Source organism: Staurois parvus, unplaced genomic scaffold (assembly GCF_062004578.1).
Source record: "Staurois parvus isolate SC_StPar_1 unplaced genomic scaffold, SC_StPar_1.0 ptg000727l, whole genome shotgun sequence".
Taxonomy (NCBI): Eukaryota; Metazoa; Chordata; class Amphibia; order Anura; family Ranidae; genus Staurois; species Staurois parvus.
The window spans coordinates 1,630,524-1,650,691 of record NW_028318523.1 but is presented as its reverse complement, the minus strand read 5'-3'; the positions used below and the strand labels follow the sequence as shown (position 1 = coordinate 1,650,691).

The 20,168-nt window shown below is 42.5% G+C and overlaps 1 protein-coding gene across 3 annotated transcripts in view; it reads left to right on the top strand.

Annotated features, from left to right (window-relative positions):
- The window catches only part of SOCS5 (suppressor of cytokine signaling 5), a 62,985-nt gene that overhangs the window by 29,744 nt on the left and 13,073 nt on the right, over positions 1 to 20,168 (top strand). The gene's annotated exons all lie outside the window — the stretch shown is intronic.

Here is a 20,168-nt window from a genome sequence, read left to right as displayed (position 1 = left end):
GCGTATTCCTCGTTTTATCATATTGAGCACCGATTTTACTCAAGTCTTATAGTATACATAAATTCAATCAATATGAACTCGTATTGGTGTTAAAATGTTGAAAGAATATCAAAATTAAATTTTAATATCTGCAGCTTTCATTAAAATAATACCTGGTGATACTACCATAAAGGTCTTTGTTCAGTTACCTCCTGTTATAACAACTTCTATCACTACATTTGGCTGTTTTCAAACACGTTACACAGGCATGTTCCATGGTTATCCCCATCAAAAAACCCACTCTGAGAAACGCCATGCACCTATCATTGGAGTGTGACTTTTGAATAGGCTGCAATAGGTTAGTAGCACATGGTATTAAAAAGTTTAAAAAGTATTTTACCTAAAAGACAAAATGTATTTAATTCTAAATGATAGTGTTTAAATGATAAAATTCACCTTTTTGGGCAGAATTTCACTCTTCATCATAAATAGAAGCGTTCTCCAATGCCATTTCTGGCCCAACCATCCCAATGTGCTTTTCTCTCACCTGCCTCATCCACAGGAGGTTTACTTTTTTTTTTGTCTGTTTTATTTGAATGTTTGAACAGATTTTCAGATTGCATTTCCTAGATGGTCTCTCAGCATTCACTTCCAGTAGGCCACCTCCCAGAAGGCTTTAGGGTGTGATAGGGTCTGTTCATCACTCTGGTCCACACCTCCCTCATTACAATACTACCTTCCTCCCATCCGCTATGTAGTACAAAGGCCTGTCTGATACCAATTGAATAGATTGTTCAGGTGTGTCTGCCTATTCCATAGTTCTGGTAAATCTAAAGGAGATTGTACAATCAAATGACATAGTGTAGGGCCATCTTTATACAAATACATAGGAGGGGGTGGATAAAGGCCCCATTCACATCTCCATGTAGTGAAGACTCACGTTCCCGCATGCGTTTTTGTTTTGGGTATTTTGGAGCATTTTCACTCATCACGCATAGGACAGCCCTTTCACTTGAACAGGCTGCCATACACACAACAATCGCCCCAGAAAAGCTCCAGAACTTTTTTGAGCAGAGCATGGTTCATTACTGCATTTTTGGTGTGTTTGCTGCACTTTAACATGTAATGATAACACAAACACGAGCACATTTGCAGCGTTTCTGAAATTTATGGCAAAGCATGCATTTTCTGTGCAGTCTGCCATGCATACGGTAACACACAGATATGAATGGAGCCTCGTTGTTCTATGTAAACGCACCGATTTTCACTTGCAGGCCCTATTCACGCCGAGAGTAGAAGGAGCACATATTTTTGGCTAATTTTTCCAGTGACACACACACAGGACAGCCCGTTGATTTCAGTCGGCTACGCTACATGTGGCAAAGTAGCTCATTAGACATTTTGGCTTAGTGCATGCTGCATGTGTTTTGCTGTATTTGTTGCCGTTTTTCATGCGGCAAAATGTGCTCATTTCTGTTTGGTGTGCCGTTAACAATTGGTGACACTGAAAGTGCAACTAGTTAATTTTAGGTGTATAAATGTGACCATATACTATACAATCTGATTGTACGATCTCCTTTAGATTTACCAAAACTATATAATAGGAGGACACAGCGTCTATCCAATCACTCTATATCCAATCAAGAAGGCCTTTGCACTACATCAGGGGTGTCCCGTGGGCTGCATGTGGCCTGAGCCCGTCTGATGGTACACTGGGGTAGCCAGGCAAATGCATGTGGGGAGTGATCCCGGAGATGCTGTGGGAAAAAAAAAAGTTGATAGGTGCAGGGTGTGTACTAATGAGGACGGTGCAGGATATGTGTGTGCTAAGGAGATCAGCTGGTAATCTACTTCCGGGGTCCTACTGGCTCCTCTGTCTACATTCCAGGAAGGCCTTGCTCTTTAGATCAAAGATCTTGTATATTTTTACAACTAAGATACATTTAAAGTGATTGTAAGGGCTCAAAGATTTTTGCCTTCATGCATTCTATGCTTGAAGATAAAAAAAACCTGTGTGCAGCAGTGCCCCTGAGCCCCGTTGTGATCCAGCGATGTGCACAACCGCCTCGGCTGTCTCGGGTCTTTGTCTCCTCATTGGCTGAGACAGCTGTCAATCACAGCCAGTCAGCCAATGAGGAGAGGGGGGGCCAAGCTTTGGCTGAGTGTGTGAATGGACACACAGCTGCTTGCTGTGGTGGCATCTGACAGGAGGGAGGGGCCAGGAGAGCCTGCCTGGGGGGACCCAAGAAGAGGAGGATCCTGACTGCTCTGTGTAAAACCACTGCAAACAGTAGGTAAGTATAACATGTTTATTATTCCTCTGAAATGAACCTTTAATTTTATATTGGTACATGGGGACCTGGATGTTATTAAAAACAAAAGTGAACTTGGCCTTTACGCAAACTGAATGTTGTTCAGTAACAGTTTACATGCAATTTAAGTTTTGCCAAGATGCTTGTGAACTGATTTCCTGTGCATATGTAGTAGATGCCATGTAAATTCCTTTTAAAGTGATGATACAGGCAATTTTGTTTTGGTGTTTTTAAATAACAAACGTCATACCTGCTCTGTGCAGTGCTTTTGCACAGAGCAGCCCTGATCTTCCTCTTCTCGGGTCCCCAGCTCTCCTGGCCCCTCGCTCCTGCCTGTCTCAGCCAATGTGGAGGGAGAGACCTGGGAGAGCCACATCGCTGGATTGTGATGGGGCTCAGGTAAGTATTAGGGGGCTGGGGGAGCTGCTGCACAGAGTAAGTTTGAAGGTTAAAAAAAAAAAAACCTTCAGCCTTCACAACCGCTTTAATTTGGTATCTGTATGCTTTGATCTTACACGGAATCTGATTCCTTTTTTTTAATAGGGACCAAATTTGCTCCTGGCAAGCTGTAACTTTTATTTATTTTTTGTGGTGTTCGCTTGTATAACAATTCAAAACATTTGCACAGATACATGAGCCGTTTCCACGTGCTTTGAGCCTTTTCCAAAAAGTAGATGACCCTGTGGATTTTGCAGAACAATGAAGCCTTCTTTTTTTCTCTCCTGAGGAAGTGTTTGCAACAACACTTTCTATCAATCTTGTTGAAATTTGTTTTCCCTTCTTAGTGCAGAAGATTGATTGCTATTCTTATGTGTGTGTTTTGTCTCAACTACTGTAACTTCTTTTGGAGTAATTCTTGCATATCAGTGGTATCCGAATTTTTAATAGAACCGCACAGGAAAGTATCTAAAAAGTCCTAATATTAATGTAGCGTCAGGAACTGTGTGAAATAAATGTGTGTGTGTGTGTATATATATATATATATGTATGTGTGTGTATATATATGTATGTGTGTGTATATATATGTATGTGTGTGTATATATATGTATGTGTGTGTATGTATGTGTGTGTGTGTATGTGTATATGTGTGTGTATGTGTATATGTGTGTGTATGTATATGTGTGTGTGTATGTATATGTGTGTGTGTATGTATATGTGTGTGTGTGTATGTATGTGTATATGTATATATGTATATATAAATGTATATATGTATATGTGTATATATATATGTATGTGTATATATATATATATATATATAATCTCTAGAGTGCAAGTTAGCAAATCCTGTCTAACAATCAGGGGGAAAATGGAAGGCAAACCCTGGTCAACCAGAGGGAGGCCTGGAGGTGACCAACTACACATCCAGCAGGGCCCCAAGCCTAGGGTCCCTCCCCAATATATAGAGGGCCACACTCGCATCCCTCGCTTGACTGCTATGCTCTGCTATTCCTGCGACATTGCAAGCTGCAGGGCAGGAGACACAGGTGAGGCCAGTCTGACAGATAGCAACCCTGACCAATCAGAGCACTCAACTCCTTTCCTCCTTTTGAGCAAAACATTTTTTCTTCCATTTATTCAGGTACACCTTAAAGTAATGGTATGTACCCTGGGAGGCGGTAGGTTAGGTTGGAAGCCACCATTGTTAATGAAAAGATTGCTAGTTCCAATAGAACAATTGCTAGTCTGGTGTGTCCATGTACAAAATTGCCCAGTTTCCATGAATGTGGAACAGAAGTAGGATTACCACTCTTTTTTTTGTTATCATGGAAGTTTTGTTGCTTTTGAGTAAAGTCCTGTTTGTAGGGGACAGCTGTCCTCTGGCATCATGATTTCCACTGTAGCTTCACCCACACCCAGTTTTAGGATTTTAAAAACTGTCTTTCTCCATTACGTGTGTGGTATTTTCAGATTGATTCCTATGCTAAGCACATATATTCATCCATTACATCTAGGCAGACTTGCAAATAAAGTCTAGTCTGCATAATCCATTTGTTTCAGACAGTCAACTTTTTAAAGCCAGACTCCAACCAAAAATGTAAGGGTTAAATAATTAGCCCTTTTAAAAGATAAAATAACAAAACCAGCCTTTGCTGCAATATTCAGTCAATCCAGAGATTGCGACCCCCCCCCCCCCCAATATGCTTTGCTGGGAATTGTCCTCCATATAATGGCTTTTGTATCGGAACCGGAACCCCAGACCACACTTGGGTATTTTCCGTTAACTCCAGCTTCCCTGTCCAAACACCATCCACGGACCACACCCTTGAAATCCCTCAGGAAAAAGAATGCACCAGACTCTTCTTAAAACAGGAAGGCAACTCTTTATTTATACACAAACAAGTTATATACACAGGGTGGGGAAACACAACCAGGAACAGGAAACACATCATCAGCCTGCCCCATCAGTGGGAAGGGCTACAGGAAACACATAATCAACCCTCCCCATCCAACCAAGACACAGAACAATGGGATTCAGCACATGGCAGAAGGACAAAGGACAGCCACATGGCCGAGAACAAAAGGACAACACACCAATACACAATACTAGGACATTCACACCCTGTACCCCTTAACAGGCACAGGGTGAATTAAACATAATGAGGGGAACATGAGCTGACACAGAGGTCCCCCCACCTCCAAAAGTCACTCCCGTCACATATCTCCCCTTTCGGCAGGAGACTAACGCAGGAGTAGATCCCAGATGGATGTACTCTGAGGTTAGTCTGTACCTCCAGTCCCTCAATTCCAGCACCCACACAGTACCCCATGCAAATTGTCCCACACCAAGCGTTACCCAGCCAACCTCTGCCTCTCCCGTAGAACATACCCGCTGCTGGGGAGAAGTATGGACTGGTCCTTCTCCCTGAAATCCTCTCAGCTGCTGGAGAGAAGACAGGGTGGCTGGGCCAACTCCATCATGCTGTGGGGGATCTGGGCCAACTGCCCAGCATCCCTGGGGTATCCAGGTGGTGGCTGTAGTCTCATCCATGGACATCAGCTCAAGCTGCTGTTGTGAGGTGTCGCTTGCATCCTCTTCCTGTACCTCCTGCGGTGCTGGTTGTTGTGAGCAGAGGTTGAAAACGCCATGCCCTGGTGCCAGCTCTTCTGCGGGAGATGTGCTGGCTGTTTCCTCCTCAGCAAAAAAGTCTATCAAATCCCCAGTCTCTGGAACTGGTGTCTGTGGATAGGTGTTCACCATCTCCTGTCCGTGGAACTCAGAGGATGTTACCAGTGCTGTGCAGAGTTCAGTACTGTTTGGCTCTGTTGCCAGCTCTACTGCTGGTTCCTCCTCATCCGAGAATTCTATCAGATCCCCAGTCTCTGTAATTTCCACTGCTGATTCTTGGGCATGCTGCCGAACATGTTTTAGCAGTTGCCTGTATACCCTTTCCAGATGCAGTTCTTTCATCAGCAGGTATTGCAGATGTAGTTCAAGCTCTGAGATCCCTGTGAGACCGAACATAGCCTCTCTGCCTTCTCGCAACTCCTCTAGGGTAGGTTCTCCTTCATCGCCCTACACTAAAAGATCTGGGAGGTTCTCCCACAGCAATCCAGGCCCACCAAAGTCATGTTCCTCAGGAGAGCACTCCGTTGACACCCCTAAATATTCCTGCTCTGCGTACCACCGCAGAGCCCGATATCTATTGTCCAGTTGTATCTCCTGCTGGACCAGCCTGTCCAACTAAGTCACCCATTGCTCCTGGGGTTGCTCTCCCAGGAATGGCATCCGTAACTTCCAATGGTCCCTGTCCTGTTCCCCTGTGGTTAGATAGCACTTTCCTTTCTCCATACCAGCAGCCTGGACGGCTCCTCTCCAAAGCACCTCCCAAATCCGCTGCCTGAGCTCCAGGTACTGATCCGTAGACACAGTCCTGGGGTATGTTGCAAGAACAGTCTGCAGCAGCCCTGGGAACTCTGATGCCAGGTCCATATCTCCACTGGGGTGACTGACGTCTCCTTTCCTGATCTTGAATCCCGGTGGTGGTTTGGATGTGTTTACAGCTTGGAAGCACAATCCCACCGCTTGCCACCAATGTAACGAAACCGGAACCCCAGACCACACTTGGGTATTTTCCGTTAACTCCAGCTTCCCTGTCTGAACACCATCCACGGACCACACCCTTGAAATCCCTCAGGAAATAGACAGCACCAGACTCTTCTTAAAACAGGAAGTCAACTCTTTATTTCTACACAAACAACAAGTTATATACACAGGGCAGGGAAACACAACCAGGAACAGGAAACACATCAGCCCGCCCCATCAGTGGGAAGGGCTACAGGAAACACATCATCATCCCTCCCCATCCAACCAAGACACAGAACAATGGGATTCAGCACATGGCAAAAGGACAAAGGACAGCCACATGGCCGAGAACAAAAGGACAATACACAATACTAGGACATTCACACCCTGTACCACTTAACAGGCACAGGGTGAATTAAACATAATGAGGGGAACATGAGCTGACACAGAGGTCCCCCCACCTCCAAAAGTCACTCCCGTCACATATCTCCCCTTTCGGCAGGAGACTAACGCAGGAGTAGATCCCAGATGGATGTACTCTGAGGTTAGTCTGTACCTCCAGTCCCTCAATTCCAGCACCACACAGTACCCCATGCAAATTGTCCCACACCAAGCGTTACCCAGCCAACCTCTGCCTCTCCCGTAGAACATACCCGCTGCTGGGGAGAAGTATGGACTGGTCCACTTCCTCTGTGCCCACGACATCCTGGACCCACCCTCAGCCTGTGACTGGACAGTAAAAAAAGAAGCAGCACAAGGATGAGCTCATCTCTTGTCACTGCTCTTTTCTGCAGTCAGCACATGAACTGATTGGCTCCTTGTGCTCTTTTTTTCCTATCATACTTCAGCTGTGCTGCACAGGCACTGCAAGGGGCTGATAACCAGATCAGATTCAGGTACTTACACTGCTTGCATTAAAATACATTTAATGTGTTTATTGCACACAGAGCTGCACTCATTTTGTGCATTATAGATCTGCCTTGAGTTCAGCTTAAAGGATAACTTCCACATTTCCAAAGTAGAGACTCTTGTCTATAAACCCTCCACCCTCCTCTGCAGATGCCTACCACTTTTTTTTATACTGCACATGCAAGCACTTCTCGCTATAAAGTAATGAAGCCCCTATCTCCTGGATTTCAGGGAGCCTGCCTATGCACTGCTATTTTGTAGTACATACTGATCCAGAGGGAGGAAAGTCTTATCGCAAGTATATTGTTATCGTTTTTTATGACGAGGGGTGCATATTTAGCTTTATGCTCAGAAGATACATTTATTCTAAGTAATTTTGCACATTTATTTCTAGAATTTTGTTTTTGTTGAAGAAATGTACAGCCAGTTACTTTGAAAAGCCTAACTCCAGGTTTCATTTAACGTAAAATAGGTGTCCTTTTATCATGCAGCGGTAAATGACCGCTGCTCAGTTCTGCGACATTCTTAGAGGAGACAGTTCTCCTCTGAATGTCTTTTTATGAAGCTGTGTAGATCGCTTCTCTGAATGAGGAGAGAAGCGATCTACAAACGCTTTAAACGCTGGAAAATGGCTGCTGTTACTATACTCTCACGAGATTACAGCAAGATCAGTCAAACACCGTTTACTAAGCAGCAGTAAATTATCGCTGCTTCGTTTGCGGTTTCCCCGATTCTCCATCTCTGGGCTGGAGAATCTGGAGGGAGAACACAGATCACCAGTGAAGGGCTGACATCACTCCTTCATACACTGGCCATCTGTGTGCTGAGATGATCAGCGGAGAACATGTTCTCCGCTGATCATCTCTGTTTACTAAACCACTAATGATCTGCGATCAGCAACGATAAAGGTAATGCACTATGCAAATTTTCTTTTTTTTTGAGGTGGATGATTTTTGGATATCGTTGGAAGAATTGTTTGGACTTTCATTTGGTGGATTGTAAAGAAATTTCAGTGGATTTTATTTTGTAGTGGACTTTATAAAAATATAATTTATTTTATTTGGGGATTAAGGCAAATAGTGATGGATGGTGTAGATATTACATTTCACAGTTGTTATGTTATAGGATGAATTTGTAAAAACACTGTCACTTTATATGATATGATCCTCAGGATCGCCGCTGATCTCTATTTCATAAAAGGACACCATAGTTTGTACCCAGCTGGTCCAAACAAAATATTTCCTTCTCTAACAGATCCACCCGCTGTCAGCCCTGTAGAGCTTCCAGTCAAACAAAGGTTTGTGTTCATTGATAAAATATAAAGCTTCCTGTCTAACCTGTCTTCAGACCTCCAGCAATCTTATCAGCAGAGTTTGCTCACACCATCAAGTAGTTCTGATTGGGTAGTTATAGGTTTGACACAAGGGGCATATACTGTAGGACCAGTGAGGACTGGCTTTTTGAGGGTGGGGGGGGAGGGTGTGTAGTAAGTGGAAAAAACAAAACAAAAAAGAAACCACAAAAATTGGGACTTGTGCTACATCTAATGAAAACTGACCTTCAACCTCTGTGATCTCATCTGCCTTTTATAAATGTTAAATATTATGAAACCGCTTAAATGTAGGTAGAACAACTGATGTTCTTACAGAGGTTCATTTTAAATGTCCCTCTGAAGTTCCAAATATAGATTGGGCTTGGTTCAGACTCGCCTCTAATTAAACACGTGAACTGTAGTCTGCTGTGATATGATCAATGAATTTCTACTCTGCTTTCAGCATCCACAACTGTGTGAGTTCGGGCTGATATTGCGCATGCTTTCAGTGAAGAATCTTGTTAAATATTATAAAAAAGGTGCTTCAGTTACCCTTTAGTCATGTTATATGTATATCCAAAAACCAGTTTAGATGAGACCTGGGCAAATTGTGGCCCCAGTGCCACATCCAGCCGTTTGGCTGTCCCTATCTTGCCCTCGATGCTTCCATTGTCAGCACAGAGGAAGCTGACCGGCTCAGAGAGGCATCTGTTCTGGTGGGAGAGCATTGCCTAGGAGACATCCGGACACTGTCCTGCCACTACAGGGCCAAGTTCTTCCTGTGTTAATGTGTGCAGAATACCCCAGACGCCGTGTGCCTGTTCTTCACTGCAGGTCAGGTTCTGCAGAAATCCCTGCTGTACCCAGCTCAGGCCCTCTCCTTCCAATCAAAGTGCTTTTCAAAGGGCGTTTCATAGGCTTTGTGGTAGTTTAACTGCAATCGCGTGCATAGCACAGTTTCAGCGTTGCCATATTTAGCCACTTCCAGTCCAGGCCAATTTGCAGCTTTCAGTGCCATCACACTTTGACAATTGCACGGTCATGCAACACTGTACCCATATGAATTTTTTAGCATTTTTTTTGAGACCGATAAAACTTTATTTTGGTGGCATTTATTCACCAGTGGGATTTTTTTTTCTATATAAATGAAAGTCCAAAAATTTTGGAAAGTTTTTCTTATAAAATTTTCCAAATCTGTCTTCATAAATCTTGGCCAAAATGTATTCATCTTTTTAGTAAAAACAAAAATAACCCAAATTGGTTTATAACCAAAAATTATAATTTAACATTTTTTACATTTTTTTTTTTTTTCATATTTGTGTTTTTTTTTTTAACATACTGTCACCCTAGCAATACAGTGTCACCATAGTGACAGTGTACTACTTGTGGGGGTGAAGATTTTTTTGGCCAATCAGTGATCACATGAATCAGGACCTCACACAGAGGTCCCGTACAGCGATCGCGGTGCCGCGAGCTCCCAGGGATCATGTGGGGGCAGTTTAGAAATGTCCACCCTCATCAGCAGCGCTCCCGTCTGGCCGTTTATCGACGTGGGCCGGATGGGAAGAGGTTAAACTCTGTTTACAAGTGTGACAAGCGGTGCCGCTCATCAAACTCTAGTCCAACTTATAAATGCTGTGGCATGTGATCTGTGCAACTGTTTTACAGTTCAAGTGGGCTTAGCTGCCCCCATTTTGTTTTTTTTACCACCCCTGACCATTCATCTGATAGAGGCCTTTTCATGAGCAGTTGTACCTGTCATTCCTAGTGCTCATACTTGACTGTTTTCATCGTCCCTGGGGAAAGAAGGGGAAGACCCACAGCTTTCAAATTCTTGGACCCTTGCACTAGCTGTGTGGGCAGTAAAAGCTAATCTTCCATGGAGGTAAATGAAGTGTGGACTGCGTGGGGAAGGTGTAGTGCATGGGTGCTCAACCTGTGGCCTTCCAGGTGTTGCGGAACTACAAATCCCATGAGGCACTGCAAGGCTGACGGTTACAAGCATGACTTTCATAAGGCATGATAGGACTTATAATTCTCCAAAAGCTGGAGGGCCGTAGGTTGAGCACCCATGGTGTAGTGTGTTCACATTTTCAATAGAAAAAGAAAAAAAAAAAAAGTTACACTTTAACCTTTCCTGTGGTCTCATTCTGCTCTGTTTTGCAAATTATAGCCCTGCTTTGGAATTGATATAGATTTGAGTGTAAAACTGGTTATTGTTTACACAGAGCTGCCCTGCCCTCAACTCCATTTCACAGTGCTCAGGCCTGGTGATAGGCCACTTGGGCATAGAGTGCGACATTATGGGAATGTAAGAACAGACGCACCTTTTGGCTCTCACTGATTATAGCTGCATTACTTTCTTACACCACCCCTGTAAACTTCGACTCCCTCTAGCTCTAGGTGCAGTTTGAAGAATGTGTACATTCATGCTGAAATTGTCTTCACTGACCATATTTCCAGATTTCAGATTTCAGAGTTCAGATTCCCCTAGGCTTTAGTGCAGTATCTGTTTCGCTGCAGGCTTTCAAATAGGTGACCTCTCCATTAGGGCCTACAGAGTACGCTGCAGCCCTCTAGAGAAGCGACTGTGCCTGCCCAAGCCATCATAGGACTCCTTTTCTAACCTTACTGCTTCATCCTTGTACAAGTTCAAAAAGTGAAATAATTGAAGCCATAGACTTGTAGAAGCTAGCATTTTCAGGAGGTCAGCAATGGTGTGAATGGTTGGTCTCATTCTTGCGCCAAAAAAAGTGTTGGAAGTTGAGCCAGCTGCCTGGCCCCATAAAATGGAACAACTGCGATAGTAGAATTACTGACTATTGTGTCTAGTGGCACAGGAAGTACTTGCACTTGGCTCATTGGCCTGCCTTTACATAGCCGATATATGGAGATAGACTTGTGTGCTGTTATGTAGCAAATTAGTAAATAATGTGTGTGTGTTTGTGAATAAAGTGGAAGATTAAGGCCTCGTTCACACCATATGTGCATGGAAACTGATGCACAGATTTCACTTGCAGAAACATCAGTTACATCAGTTTTTTTCTGTGTTTTATTGTTTTTCATTAGTTTTATATACCTTGCAGATTCCTGTGAAGAGAAAATTTGCACGTGATCCTAGTGTTGTGGTGTGAACAGGGAGCATAGAGAACAACTGATTTTGTTGTGCCCTTACAGAACGCATGCAGAAAAACTGACGTCTCTGCATGATGGTGTGAACGAGCCTAAATCAAGCAATTGTGTGGATCTTCTGAAACCATTTAACCACCTCAATACCAGACTCTTTCCCCTCTTTGCTGCCCAGGCCAATTTTCAGCTTTCAGTGCTCTCACACTTTGACAATCACTCAGTCAAACAACCCTGTACCCATATGAAATTTTATTAATTTGTTTCACACAAATATAGCATTCTTTTCGTGGTATTTTAATGATCACTGGGTTTTTTTAATTTTTTGCAACTGAATTTTGAAAAAAAAAAAGTTTTTAGCTTCATTTTGCAAATAAGTAATTTTTCTTAATTTTTACCAAAATTGATACTGCTACATTTCTGTGGTAAAAAAATAACCAATCTGTGTATATTCGTGTCACTGGTCAGGAAGTTATGTGACCAGTGACACAGCACGTCGGGCGGAGCCAGTGATATTTCCAGTGGACATGCAAACTGGAAGGTTGGTGAGGAAACTGGCAATTTTGATAATGGGATACACTGCTGAATGAAATGTGTGTATATGTGAGTGCAATACTGTTTTTTAATAAAAGGTTTTAAATTGGTTACCATGTGGTGTGCAATGAGAGCTCTCCCCTTTTGAGCTGCAATTAAAAGAGAAGGTAACATGCGGCGGACCCTTAAAGGGACAGTACATATGAAGTGGCTGCTAACAGCTGGAGGTGGAGTTGCAGGAATTGTCCAATAAAAGTGCAAATGACCTATTCTTTAAGGTCTTACCTTAGTTCACCTTTACCAGAAACCTACCTATGCAGATAAGGGGTGTCTCTGGATAATAAACTGTGTGGCTCTGACTAAAGCTGAACAATACCCTTGCTATAGATATAGGCTGTTTATGCATCTCATGGATCCTGACTGGAGTACTCCCTGGACGTTGTTAGGACGTTACTAAGTGAGGCCTAGTCATTACTGCTCACATCCTTCATCACAGGAGTGAGCTTTTTCTCTGAATCAAAGCCCCTCACATGTTCTCTCTCCCTTGATGCAGTAGCTCTGAGCTCAGCATCTAAGAACTCCTGTGATGATGAAGGGAAACAGTAATGACTAGGCCTCACCTAGCAACACCCTGTAAGTTTTCCTGTCAGGCTTCAGGAGGTATGTAAATGGCCTACACCTATAACAAGGGCATTATTCAACTTTAGTCAGAGCTTCACAGTTTGTTTTTCCTACAAACACCCCTTATCTTCATAGGCAGCTTTTGTGAGTGGGCACTGCACCTGTTTGGTGGATTGGCAAATTGGGCACCGAAGCATGTTTGGGCACATGTTGGGAGTCACATGGATATTGCTCACAAAATGAATATTTATTGCAGCTAGGCTAGTGGACTTGATATCTTGAGAACATTCGCCATAGGTGAAAAGTGACATCTGATACACTTTTTGCAGAAAAGTTATTTATATTTTATTGGGACTTTATACTGTTGTTGTTGTTGTTTTTTTTGTTTTTTTTTTGAATGTGTTAGAATTTGCCAGCAAAGGCAGCTCACAAACTGTCTGAGTTATTTAAAGGGACAGTGCATGATATTATAAGTACTGCCATAGGCTCTCCTTTATTCCATCATGAATACTGCTGTCAGACTCATCCACTGTACCAGCCGTTCATTGTCCAACCCCTTTTTGCCAATCCCTCCACGGGCTTCCAATCAACCAATGAATAGAATTAAAAATATTAACCCACAAAGCCATCCATGACTCTGCCCCCAGGTACGTCACCAACCTCCTCCTAAAATATTAACAAAATCATTCTCTTCGCTCCTCCCAAGATTTCCTATTTTGCTCCCTTGTCACCTCCTCCCATGCTTGTCTACAGGAATTTCCAGAAGCTCTCCCATCCTCTGCACCTCATTACCCCAGTCTGTCTGGCTGTCTCCTACTCTGTCCATCTTTAAGTTATACCTGAAAACCTGGTCTCTTCAGGGAGGCCTATCCCTCCTCTAACTAATAAACTGTATTTTTACTTTCTCCTTCAGCTCATCCCTCAGTATTTTACCTTTTTTTTTTTTTTTTTTTTTTTGTATCACTTGACCCTTTATTTTAGATTTAGATCTAATAGGCAAGGCCATCTGATTCCCCTTGTATTGTTTATTAGCTGTTCTGTCTGGTTCAGGGGCGGACTGACAACTCATGGAGCCCCCGGGCAATAGGGGATTATGGGGCCCCTGTGTCCTAGCCCACACTCAAAGCACACCCACAAAAGCCTATAAAAAGGTATCGGGGGCATTTCATGGGGCCCCCTACTGACCCCGGGCCCTCGGGCAGTGCCGGAGTGCTCGAATGGTCAGTCCGCCCCTGGTCTGGCTGCATCTTCTAAAGTGCTGTGCACACTGTTGGTGCTATATAAATGCTCTACAATAATGTGTAGTACCTGACTAATTCTTCTGGATCTTTTAGATTTGTCAGTGAAAATTTATAGTAAAAGGAGGGCTTTGGAAGTAAATTTACCCATTGTATTGTTTAGTATTGTTTTTTATTAATTATTCTCACCAGCTCATAGCAGCAGTCACATGTTCCTTGTTTTTATGAAGAGGAAATAAGGTTGAGGTTTTGTATTGGGTTTTCTTCCTTTTTTTTTTTTTTCCAACATCTTCAGCCCACGTGTGGGCTCAGTACACGTTTTGTTCAGACTGTCGCTGTCCCTTTCTTGTGTTGTGAAATCCCGCAGTACGTTTCCATCCTGTTAAGGAATTGCTTTTGTAACTTTTAACACTTTAGTTACTAGATTTCTCATCTTAATGCAAGTTAAACAGTATGTGTTCAGTGTCACTTTATCACTTCTGTTTACTCATATGGATGATGGCACTGTATATATTTTAATAACAAAATCAAAGTATCTTTTTTCATAACTGATATACAGCTGTCACATGACCCAGCTCTTTTCCAGCCTCTCTGCCTACATCATCAGGAGGAGTTTCTAGTCATATGCCAATCACATGATCTAAAATTATATCTAAATATATATATATATATATATATATATATATATATATATATATAATACCTCACAGAAGTGAGTACACCCCTCACATTTTTGTAAATATTTGATTCTATCTTTTCATGTGACAACACTGAAGAAATGACACTTTGCTACAATGTGACGTAGTGAGTGTACAGCTTGTATAACATGTAAATTTGCTGTCCCCTCAAAATAACTCAACACACAGCCATTAATGTCTAAACCGCTGGCAACAAAAGTGAGTACCCTAAGTGACAAGGTCCAAATTGGGCCCAAAGTGTCAATATTTTGTGTGGCCACCATTATTTTCCAGTACTGCCTTAACCCTCTTGGGCATGGAGTTCAGAGCTTCACAGGTTGCCACTGAAGTCCTCTTCCACTCCTCCATGACAACATCATGGAGCTGGTGGATGTTAGAGACCTTGCGCTCTTCCACCTTCCATTTGAGGATGTCCCACAGATGCTGATAGGGTTTAGGTCTGGAGACATGCTTGGCCAGTCCATCACCTTTACCCTCAGCTTCTTTAGCAATGCAGTGGTTGTCTTGGAGGTGTGTTTGGGGTCGTTATCATGTTGGAATACTGCCCTGCGGCCCAGTCTCCGAAGGGAGGGGATCATGCTCTGCTTCAGTATGTCACAGTACATGTTGGCATTCATGGTTCCCTCAATGAACTGTATCTTCCCAGTGCCGGCAGCAGTCATGCAGCCCCAGATCATGACACTTCCTCATGACGCCCCTCCAGCCTGTCTTTTTTTTTTTTTTTTTTTTGTATGTGCTCAGAATTACAGGAGGTGAAGCCCCCATCAATCAACATGTTAAATCCCCCCCCCCCCCCCCATAGTGTAGAGCTGTTTAGTTGGAATGGAGGGATTGGGTTGTCATTTTCCAGGGTGTATACGCCCACATGTGACGTGGTACTGCCCGCTGACGGTGACGCACTTATTACTGGTACTTATATAGCACTGTCAAATTATGCAGGACTTTTCATGTATTGTACATTCACATCAGTCCCTAACCCTCAAGGGGTGTACAATCTAAGGTCCCTAACTCACATTCATACATACACATACTAGGGCCAATTTAGACAGCATTCAGTTACCCACTAGCATGTCTTTGGAGCAAACACATGCAGGCACCGGGAGAACATGCAAAGTCCCTGCGACCCTAGTGCTGCTAGGCGTAAGTGCTCTAGTGCATGGTTCAATGGATTAAAGTGGACAGAAATGACTCAACACCTTTTTACAGCCTTTCAGATGCTTTCTAAAGAGCAATCCAGATGTGGATTGCTCTTCAAAGAGTGACCCAGGTGTAAACAAAGTCTTAATATATAATTAAAGGCAAGACTTTTAAAGTTTTTTTTTGGATAGAGTGGAGAGGGATTTAAACACCTGTCAGTTTTTATTGCTGTCTGTGCCCCCATTAGGGAGATTCACACGCTCTGTCCTGTTTACCATTTTCATATGAAAGTAAAAGAAACCCTAAATTCTGGGTTGTTCTCAAAAAGTTAATAGAAGGAAAATTTTCCAATGGGTACTCAAGTTATGGTGACATGGGGAGTCCCTAAGAGATTTCCTCTCACTTCCTGTTTGGCCATGGGACAGGAAGTGTAGAAAAATTTCCACCATGGGAGACAGATGACGAAAAAAACCCTAAATCTGGCGGGTTATAATGCATGCTGCATTTTATTGTATTTATTTGTAAGTAGGCACCATATGTAGCAGACATGAAGGGGTTTATTTACTAAAGCTGGAGAGTCCAAAATCAGACTCCCTTCTGCATAGAAACCAATCGGCTTCTAACCTCAGCTTGTTCAATGAAGCTTTGGCAATGAAACCTGGAAGCTGATTGGTTTCTATGCAGAAGTGAGTCTGATTTTGGGCTCTCCAGCTTTAGTAAATAACCCCCGAAGTGTCGCTTTGTTCTTCAAGTAAATAAAAAAGTGCGCTAAAATGTGCACCACCCCTACAGCGCCTCACTGCAGCCAAAAACTGACAGCTGCCCACACACTAAAACAGAGTATTTACTGCACAGGCAGTGTACACGGGACTTCAGTCCATCTATACAAGCAGTGCTCCCCCCTTCTCACAGGAGCAAACATTTTCTGTTTTTTTCCAAATTTTCCTTTCCAAATAGTATTACACTTTTACTGAATTTGAATGTGTAATGTAGTTTTAATTTTTTTTTTTTTTTTCAGTTGCATGTTGGTTTGTTTACTGATGCAGTGAAAGGAAAATTACTTGAATACCCCTTGTAGCAAGAGTTCAATTATGGGAAGTTTTTGGGTTGTGTGGCTCATGTGAATAAAAAAAAAAAAAAGTCAGAATGGTTTATGTTCATTGACGCTAGGAAGTCAAAACTAAGCAAATTGGCTCATCTGATATGATTGAAATGAAGCTTCCTCTGTAAGCTGTGCTGTCAGTCAGCATGTTGTTAGCAGAGGGTGTGGGAATAGACACAAAAGTATTCAGGGTGTCAGCACCTGGACTGCATATCAGCAGCTCTTCATTAGAAACACAGAAGGTAAAACGGTTTTAATTTGTTTAGTAGTGCCATTGTAAAATGTGTTTCCACTTGGTTATCTTGTAACTTTTTCACTTTTTTGCTTTTACCCCTAGTTTGTCATTTAATTCCTGCAGAAGCTTAGTATATTTATATAAGACTTGAAATGTAAATGGAAGAATAGCAGGAATTTTCTGCTAGTAAAAAAAAAAAAATGAACACTTTTCCTTGCTTGCAGTAGGATATAGGACTCTTGTTTGCATTGCCAGATGTGATATAAATATCATTGAAAAAAAAAATATCCACTTTGCAGCCAACGGCTCCAAGTAGCAGAACATTTGTGCGGGGAATAAATACTCACATTTCTTAGCTTCTCTGAGCCAGTATAATCTAGGAAGTAAAATGTATCTGCTCCTATATAGACTATTATTGTTACTTATTGGAGAAAGCAAATACTTTTTTTTCCAGCATAGGTGCAAATGGTATACAACTTGTGAAGAAGAGGTGAAACGGACAGCACTGTACACTGTGATTTTGTGCAGATTTGTTATTTATGTAGTATTAGATTAGCAACAGATGTGGAAACGCCACTCCATTCGGGTAGTACAGGCATTTAACATCCTTGCAATCCCCCCAGTCAGTCGTCTGATTGCACTGGTGACGAGTGAGTATGCAGGCCCTGTCAGTAAGGGTATTGACTCCCTTTTATGCTACAAAGAGCCAGAAATCTGACCACATTGTTAATATTGGTTAACATGCTCCTTCTTTTTTTTTTTTTTGCCCAGTGGTCATTGAGGCCTCGTTGCCTACTAGACCAAATTTAGCAGGGACAGTATGTTTATATAAACAGAGAGAGAGAGAGGCGCAGGCAGGCACAAGAGTCCATCCAGTTCAACCATTAAAATAAAAAAAAGTTATAATCCTATACCCACAGTTGATCCAGAGGAAGGCAAATAAAACCCAGCCAAGCAGGACACAATTTGGTCCCGCAAGGAAAGAAATTCCATCCTGATCCCCCGAGAGGCAAGCGGATATTCCCTGGATCAACTTTACCTATAAATGTTATATCCAGTTATATTCTGTGTATCCAAGAAAGAATCCAGACCATTTTTAAAGCAATCCACTGAGCTGGCCAGAACCACATTTTCACAGCTCTCACTGTGAAGAAACCTTTCCGTGTTTTGGAGATTAAATTTATTTTCCTCCAGACTTAAAGATTGCCCCCTTGTCCTCTGTGATGACCTCAGGGTGAATAGCTCTACACCGAGTTCACTATAAGAACCACTGATGTATTTATACATGGAGATCATATCCCCCCTTATGTATTATACATGGAGATCATATCCCCCTTATGTATTATACATGGAGATCATATCCCCCCTTATGTATTATACATGGAGATCATATCCCCCCTTATGTATTATACATGGAGATCATATCCCCCCTTATGTATTATACATGGAGATCATATCCCCCCCTTATGTATTATACATGGAGATCATATCCCCCCCTTATGTATTATACATGGAGATCATATCCCCCATTATGTATTATACATGGAGATCATATCCCCCTTATGTATTATACATGGAGATCATATCCCCCTTATGTATTATACATGGAGATCATATCCCCCTTATGTATTATACATGGAGATCATATCCCCCCTTATGTATTATACATGGAGATCATATCCCCCCCTTATGTATTATACATGGAGATCATATCCGCCCCTTATGTATTATACATGGAGATCATATCCCCCCCCCTTATGTATTATACATGGAGATCATATCCCCCCCTTATGTATTATACATGGAGATCATATCCCCCCCTTATGTATTATACATGGAGATCATATCCCCCCCCTTATGTATTATACATGGAGATCATATCCCCCCCTTATGTATTATACATGGAGATCATATCCCCCCCTTATGTATTATACATGGAGATCATACCCCCCCCTTATGTATTATACATGGAGATCATATCCCCCCCTTATGTATTATACATGGAGATCATATCCCCCCCTTATGTATTATACATGGAGATCATATCCCCCCCTTATGTATTCTACATGGAGATCATATCCCCCCCTTATGTATTCTACATGGAGATCATATCCCCCCCTTATGTATTCTACATGGAGATCATATCCCCCCCCCTTATGTATTATACATGGAGATCATATCCCCCCCCCTTATGTATTATACATGGAGATCATATCCCCCCCTTATGTATTATACATGGAGATCATATCCCCCCCTTATGTATTATACATGGAGATCATATCCCCCCCTTATGTATTATACATGGAGATCATATCCCCCCCTTATGTATTATACATGGAGATCCTATCCCCCCTTAATCTCCTCTTCTTAAGTTTGAGTTGTCCACATGGCTTCCGCTGCTGTCTTTGTTGCAATGAGGAGGGATAGAGCCACTGCTCTCATGCACAGCACTGGACCGAGATTGTTCTCAGGTGAGTATAAGGGGGCTTGGGGGAGAGAGCAGACCACAGAAGATGTTTTGTTTTTAACGCAGAGTTTTCCGCCTAATTTCGTTTGTCACTTTGGGGTTGGGGGGGGGGGGCACGTCACAGGTCCCAGAAGACTGCAAGACCATTCACAAAGTGCAGTGTGGCTAGCGCAGTGGGCAGCTGGATGTGAAGCCCAGATCAACATTGCCGGCTGCCCGCAGTTAGAATGTTGGTGCGGGGAACTTGAAGGCTAGTGAAGAACTAGCACGGGTGTGGGTGGCACTGGATCTCTGGATAGGTAAGCGCCCTTTTATTAAAAGTCAGCAGCTACAGGATTTGAAGTTGCTTACTTTTTTTCTTACCTACTTTTCAAAGTTAAAAAAAAAAAATAGCTTTTAGTAGTATAACCACTATAATTTGGAAAAAACCTGCTCTACTTTTGCTTATAAGTGGACAAAAATATTTATAATTTT